Source organism: Tachypleus tridentatus, chromosome 6, assembly GCF_004210375.1.
Source record: "Tachypleus tridentatus isolate NWPU-2018 chromosome 6, ASM421037v1, whole genome shotgun sequence".
In the NCBI taxonomy this organism is placed as follows: domain Eukaryota; kingdom Metazoa; phylum Arthropoda; class Merostomata; order Xiphosura; family Limulidae; genus Tachypleus; species Tachypleus tridentatus.
This window is the reverse complement of record NC_134830.1, coordinates 24,124,276-24,130,957: the sequence shown is the minus strand read 5'-3', so window position 1 is coordinate 24,130,957 and position 6,682 is coordinate 24,124,276. Positions and strand designations below refer to the sequence as shown.

Sequence of the window (6,682 nt, the reverse complement as noted above, 5' to 3'; positions counted from 1 at the left end):
AGGAGTTAAAAAATTAGTTAGTTCTGGACTGTGTGATGGTGAAGAATATATAAAGAATATATAGAGGTGATTTTTAAAGCAAAATGTATCACAGTGATAATAGAATATAAAAAATTAATTTGTTTTGCCCACTGTGTTCTAAACCTATTTAACTACACTGTGTAGACTTTGACAAAAATATCCAACAGTTTAAAGATCTGGATACAAGTGTGGTGACTAATCAAACTGTATTGTGATAACAGAGTAGGAGAAATAATTTGTGATGTCATATTGTGTTCTAAATGTAAATGAACCAGACTGTGTGGATTTTAACAACAACAAAAAAGACAGTTATCTAAAGCTCTGGATACAACTATGATAACCAACAATGTAATAAAGATTTGTATACATGTTTGATTTGTTTCAAATATATTATTGTAGAACAGTAGACAGTGTGCTGTTTGTTTTTACTGAAATTTATTGCCAACAAGTCACATACATTTAAAATACAGAATCCAGCTCACACATGCATAAAACCTGACAGTGTTACTGTACAGTTTCATATTTACTGGATGGTTAATTGTCATAACCAGTTTATTGCATTTATAATATATCAACAGATTGTAGAATCAATCAGTGGTCAAATAATGTGTTGTTGTTCCAATGGAGAGAGTAATTTTGCAGGCAGAAGCACTATTCTTTACTGAGAAATAAATCAATGAGTTTGCCCTTTTTAACTTAGACCTAGAACAATTCAATTGTTATATTTATTTTTTGTCATTTCTTACAATTTTAACTAACAAAAATTAAGAGGCTGTGATATACATAGAACATCGAGTATGTTGGTCATTCTGATGCTCATGAAATTTACTTGATTAATCATTTCAATATATCATTTGATTCTGTGTTAATAGTTAACATATATACAAAGCCTCTTACCTCTGATTTCTTTTCTGCCATTTTATTGTTATGAAAGTTGTTGTAGAAACATGATCAGGTTAAAAACCAGTCACCATTTGAACAACAAGTGACAACTGTAATTTGTTTATGAAAACAAACTTTTAAATAACAAGCTACACAACCAAGTTTTTCAAGTCCACTGAAGTTGAAACTTAAACTTTACGTTCTTCACAAGTTCGAAGTAGTGGATCTTTTTCACTTTGGTTCTCATATCCATAGGGTTTGTCAGGGTTGTCACCGTAGACTACCTGAAAGGCTGTAAAAAAAAAAAGAAAAAGAAAAAGAAAAAAAAAGACAGATCTGTTACAATGTTTTTTTGTTATCTATTAATTTAGGATATTAGTGATGAATAAAGGTCAATAAATTAAAACCAATAAAACAACTATAATTTCTTCTCTAAGACTGATTGGTTTAAAACGAACAAACAATTACTTGTACATATTTATTACCTAACTTTTATGTTTGAAAAATGTGGTCAGGTTATACACAAATTTACCTCCATTAAACTCTAATACCACACTCAACTATATTTCACTGAATTTCTGTGTGAGCTAAGAGAAAAATCTTTATAGCACGCGTAATAAATGTCACGAATACACAGTACTAATAAGAGCTACTTTTAGACTGGAAATAAAAATAAAGAATATACTTGAAAGTTTGAAAACCACTCAAAACATCATAAAACAATCTTTTTTTGCTACCCGAAATATTAATGTACACATCACTGTAATTCCCGAAAAAGTAAGTTTGTTTCATATTTATGTGAAATAAAAATGCATACCATACTGTAATGAAAGTAACAGTAGGGCATTTGGTATCCATTTCATTAATAAATTTTCTACTGTCTTCATTTTCAACCACAGAATTATTATGAAATATAAAATATAGAATATTTGAAATATAACTCTGTAAGATGTAATGCTAAGCAAAGTGTATCGATGTATACTACAATGCTATTACAATAAAACGATGGACAGTCTCTTGTGTTGTTTCAATGCCAGTGTTGTTATATTTTTGATCTGATATTGTGGTATTTTCAGCTAAAACCATTTCTCCAAAAAAGTAAATCAGATAGGCCTTCTATATAACACGAAGTTTGGCAAGATATATTGCAAAGTAATACTGAGTGCCTTTACAGAAAACTGAGTTTGTGCTACAAAATAGACTAAACACAATATTTAATATACACTGAAATAACTTTTATTCGTACAATACAAAATAACTGTGTGCGTGTGTGAAGTTCTGTTTTTGGAATGATGGATAGTTGCTTTTATTGAAGAGGTGGATAGATGAGGCTGGTTACATTCTCTCAAGAATTAGTTCCAGGTTCACCATATGACTAAATATAATATTCCAGAATGACTGAGCTGAATATGTAACATAAAATTACCCAGAGTTCCCAGTGTTACCCATTTGATTGGTTATTCCTACTTAAAAGTAAAGGAGGTTGTAATCTTGAGACATCCTGATCTTAGCTGAATATGTAACATAAATTACCCACAGTTCCCAGTATTACCCATTTGATTGGTTATTCCCATTAAAAAGTAAAGGTTGTAATTTTTAGACATCTTGATCTTAGCTGAATATTAACATAAAATTACCCAGAGTTCCTAGTGTTACCCATTTGATTAATTATTCCTATTTAAAAGTAAAGAAGGCTGCAATCTTGAGACATCCTGATCTTAGATGAATATGTAACATATAATTACCCAGAGTTCCCAGTGTTACCCATTTGATTGGTTATTCCCATTAAATAGTAAAGGTTGTAATTTTGAGACATCCTAATCTTAGCTGAATATGTAACATAAATTACCCACAGTTCCCAGTGTTACCCATTTGATTGGTTATTCCCATTAAAAAGTAAAGGTTGTAATCTTGAGACATCCTGATCTTAGCTGAATATGTAACATATAATTACCCAGTGTTACCCATTTGATTGGTTATTCCCATTAAAAAGTAAAGGTTGTAATCTTGAGACATCCTGATCTTAGCTGAATACTCAACAGCCATACCATCCATATATTTTGAAGGATGCATAAGAAGAAAAGTAGGCAGGATTAAAACAACTTAATGTTCTTCTTGTCCACATGTCATGTGAAAACTGCATGTTTTTATGCCTAAAGATGACCTTAGAAGGTCAAAACATTGTTTTGTAGTTTATTTTAATCAAAGTTTTAATACCCATACCAGCTGTCTGGATAACACATGTTTACTTCAAGTGGGTTTCTCATCATCACAAATTTACCCAAATTCGAAGTGCATTTTATATTTCAATGCTAGCAGCATGGAGTTTTTATGTGTTTTATCATTACTACTAAGACATTTTTGTTAAATTCTGTGCTGCTATCAAGAAATATTTTATGTTGCAACACTAAGAACAGACACCATATCATGAGTTGTACGTGTAAGTTATATTGGAAATGGTATGATGAATTTTTATATTTTGATACTTATAATGTCATGATGTATTTGGTTTAACTATCAATTCTTCAATTTTATCAACTCTGTTGTGTTGAAACTCAATTATTCCCGACTTACCCTCTTTTTTTGCCTTTGTTTTCAACTGCACTGGAATCATCGTTAATAGCACTATAGCACTGAAAACAGTAATTCCTCCAACACCATAACAAAGTGTATTTTTGAAGAACCAAGTGCAGTTATTACACATCAGTCTAAAAGATTAAACATAGGAAAATTATAACGTATCTTATTGATTCACATAAACAAAGAAACACAAGCCTTCACTATCCCAAAAGCTCTAAGATTTGTAAGAGAGACACCAACCATTCTAACCTTACATATTTCTTTGATTCTCATTATCATATATGATCAAAATATACATATTGAAACATGAAAACTCATATGTAAAATAATCTTATTTTATAAATCATGAACAATTCCATTAAAATATTTCCTTGTGTAATGTAAATACACCAACAAATGACATAAACATTCCCACAAGGATCTAATCATTTAAAGTGTAAAAGTTTTCATAAGAATATTATCTTTGGCAACACAATGACAAATGTGTATCATTTAATCTGGGAGGTTCATTCATTTTACCTGCTACAAATAAACTTGAATTATTGTAACGATTACTCTTATTGAGTGGGTACTTTCTGAGTGTTTACATAATAGAAGAATGCAATGTTCATTCCACTTAATGATAAGAAAGGCACTTTATATTTCCAACTGTAAGTTTTAAATTTCTACAACAGTGTTATACATCACAGACTAACTTCACAAATAATGCTAAAAAGTCATTACTTGCTAATATCTAATGCATCTACAATACTTTTCATATCTCTGTTAGTTCACTAAAAACAAACTGAAACTTTACACTTCCCTGTTGACTATATCTCTCATGATCACAATAGTTTACCTTAGGTCTGGATCAACTTTATGCTTTGTTCTACGTTGGGTTGGATGTTTTAATTATCTTGCACTTCCATTCTTTTTAACATTGGAAGTTTAACATCTAGTGGTATGTCATGTATTGCACAAGGATTTCTTGATCTCGTATAATAATAATAAAAATAAAAAAACTGTTCAAATCTAAAGATAGTCTAACATTACATGTGTTTCTGAATGAAGTCTATTCCTAATATGTATCCTTCCTCAATGTCAATCATCATTACATCAATTTGTGTGGAGAGGTTTCCCACAGTGAGAATAACTCCCACTTTCCTCTTGTTGGAACCTCATGCATGTCAGAACCGATACAAGCAGTTTCCCAACCTTCATTATCAGAGAAGATCAAATAATGGCAACTGTTGAACCAGTATTAATCAAGATATTTTGAAAATTTCCATAAATTAATCCATTAATTTGGGAACTGGTTTCTTTAGATAACAAATTTCTTAATTTAATTACAACAAATGGAATTTTCTTGACTGACTTTCACTTTTTGAGTTCAGCTAATTTCTGTTGCCAAAGGTCTGATTAGCTCTCCTTTTCCTTTGGTGTGGAGAGTTTCTGTGGTTCATTCTTAGGGTATCATCTCATGGGTTGATTATCATACTAATAGATGCTATTGAAACAATTCCGTGGTAATTTCCCTAAAATTAGTGAGGAATTAATATAAAATGGGCATTTAAGCTAATCCTTTGGAATAGTGTACAAGCTGTGATGGTGTACAAGCTGTGAAATTCTCTTCCAAAAATAAATACTTTTATTCTTATTGGTGTTTTTCACTGCCCATTCAGTACAGGTTAACGGATTAATGTTAATATTGATATGAAATATTAAGGAATTGCAAAAAAAATTAATAATTTTCTTGTAATGTACCTTTGAAAATAAACAATTGGATACACTTTTTATTTCTACATGTAACAGTTCAGGAGATACAGAATATGATAGACAGATATATAAACACATACTTGGCTGTTAGATACAAAGATATTGGTCTGTCACAGTTTCATCAGTATGGTCCATGATTTTAATATAAAAAATGGCAGTTTATTCTTAAGTTGCAAATAAAATGATACAAAAAATGTAATTTGCCCTTCTTATTAATACAAGAAAATATATAGTAAGTGATGAATCACTTAAATCATTTATTCTACCAACCTTTATACAAAATGTACGAGATATCAAATTTAGATGTAAATGTGTAATTGTCACTTTTCCTATTTTTTATAAGTAGAGGAATTCGATGGTTATTCATCCAAGATCAGATTAGAAAGTTATGATATTATAAACAAGTAAGAATATGGAGCACTACATTGTGAATCAATTAAAACATGAAATATTATTATGGCAAAAGTCAAGAAAAGATGGAAAATTGTTATTTATAACAAGAAACAACATAATGAAAACAGTAAGCACAATACTTGCAAGGTAAGTTACTAATTGCCAGCCTCAGATGATAGAGAAGTTGGGAAGTAATCTAAGTTCGAATCCCTGTCACACCAAACATGCTCGCCCTCTCAGCATGTGCACGTTTTACTGACATCACAACAGTTTAAGTTTCAACATTAAATGTTCCTTATGTAACGCCATTTTGTGCCTTTCAGGAATATAAGGATTATAATTTGTACTATAATACGGAGGCTATTTTAAAATAATTAGCGTCACAACGTCTGGTCATGCTCTGTCTGACGACTGTGCATATTGATAATAGCCTTCTGATGTGGTATACATTGCAAAATACTCAATCATACGGCAATCATTTCCAAAGTTCACGGGTCCCACTTCCAGGTTTTCCATAAGTTATACAGTGAATGTAGATTATGGTTTTCCAGCACCTGCTTCAGCAGTGTGATTATACAAAACCCCTTGTGTGTTGACTTTACCAACATGTCTTTGTATGGGACAGTGTGAACACCCATCCCAGCTGCTTTAAGGTATGATACAGTTTAAGGAGTAAGTCGTAGAATTAACTTCTGCATATGCAATTTCTGTCACTTTTCTAAATGGAGATCATTCTTGAATATGGTGTGTACTGTTATTTTTGACATTTGTTATAAGACTTTGCTTTCCATGGATGGTTAATATTTGTTCCATGTTTCTTTCTGAATGGTCCTGGTGCTCCAAGTTCATAAATATTCCTTTGTTTTCGAAAGGCGCCGAGTGCATGTTCTTGTCATGGAAGTTGTAAATACCAGACCTGAACACATCTTTGTGATCTGAATGTATCAATATTTTCGCCTGCAACATATGCTAACTAAAAGATTATAGTCTAGATACGGCTAGAGGGAAGGCAGCTAGTCATCATCACCCACCGTGAACTCTTGGGCTACTC

The 6,682-nt window shown here is 31.3% G+C and overlaps 1 long non-coding RNA gene across 2 annotated transcripts; it reads right to left on the bottom strand.

Annotated features, from left to right (window-relative positions):
* Positions 1 to 442: 442 nt before the first annotated feature.
* Positions 443 to 5,918, bottom strand: LOC143252100 (uncharacterized). Of its 2 annotated transcripts, none has more exons than XR_013028829.1 (3): positions 5,776 to 5,918; positions 3,478 to 3,611; positions 443 to 1,195 (listed from the first exon to the last, which is right to left on the bottom strand). It is a non-coding gene; the product is annotated as an uncharacterized LOC143252100 (long non-coding RNA). The 2 variants fall into 2 exon arrangements; XR_013028828.1 differs by having other exon boundaries at positions 5,772 to 5,912.
* Positions 5,919 to 6,682: the final 764 nt, after the last annotated feature.